This window comes from Egretta garzetta, unplaced genomic scaffold (assembly GCF_000687185.1).
Source record: "Egretta garzetta isolate BGI_Z169 unplaced genomic scaffold, ASM68718v1 scaffold7, whole genome shotgun sequence".
NCBI lineage: Eukaryota > Metazoa > Chordata > Aves > Pelecaniformes > Ardeidae > Egretta > Egretta garzetta.
In genome coordinates, this window is record NW_009260350.1 from 3,544,567 (window position 1) to 3,545,567 (window position 1,001).

Here is a 1,001-nt window from a genome sequence, read left to right on the forward strand (position 1 = left end):
AGGGAAAACACCTTCGCGGTCAGCATTCCTACAGGAGATGGGAAGGGAAGAAAGAGCGAAGGGACAGGGGGCAGTGACCCCCGGCCCGCAGCAATGCTTGAGGGGTTTTTGGGGGCAGCCCCCAGGTGTTTCGGGGGAGAAGCAGAGTTGTTTGAGAGTGCGCGCAAAGTGAAGCCAGCAAAGAAGCGCCCAACACAGTCCATTTCTCTTGGTTTATTTAAAAAAAGGGGGGAAAGAAGTATAAAAAAATAAATATTTAAATAGAATTCTATATATATATTACCACAAATCTTATTAATAATTATTATTAATTATTATTATTAATAATAACATTATTAAAAGTCAGGTCAGAGCACTCGGTGCATGCTGGGCTTTCCACCGAGGCAATAAATAACCCTCGCAGCCCGCTCTGGTGCCAGGAGCGAGCCAGCGCCTCCTGCCTGGGGCCCGTTCCTGCGTCCCCACGCCCCCATGTCCCCGTGTCCCTGTGTCCCTGCGTCCCCGCGTCCCCGCATCCCCGCTCTGGGGCCACGTGTGGCCGTGTGAAGCCCAGCCCTTGGCCACTAGTACATTCAGAACCCTTCCGATGGGAAAAGCACTTTTCCAAAGGGGAGGGATGGGCCCTCCACACCCCACTGTGCCCACGCAGGGGGGACAATGCTTGGTCCCCAGCAGGTGGCCTTATCTGAGACGGCGGGACCCAGCCCCAGCCGCTGCGGCCACCCCAGTACCTTCAGTTCGGTTCCTTGTGGGGGAGCCCAGCCCCAAAATGTGCAGGGGAGTGTGTCCCTGTGTCCCCATGTCCCTGCCAGCCGCAGCATTGCAGTGTCCTTCATCCTAATCCTTTTTCCAGTGTGGTGGTGGCTTTCAGATGATGCTCCAGGATGTCCATTGGGTCTCTCTCCATGATGGAGGAGACCGGCCATGGGGGACAGAGTCCGGCTGCGCCGCCAGCCCCTTGCAGCACCCACAGCTCCCTGCACCCCCTGGGGGGGCGGGGA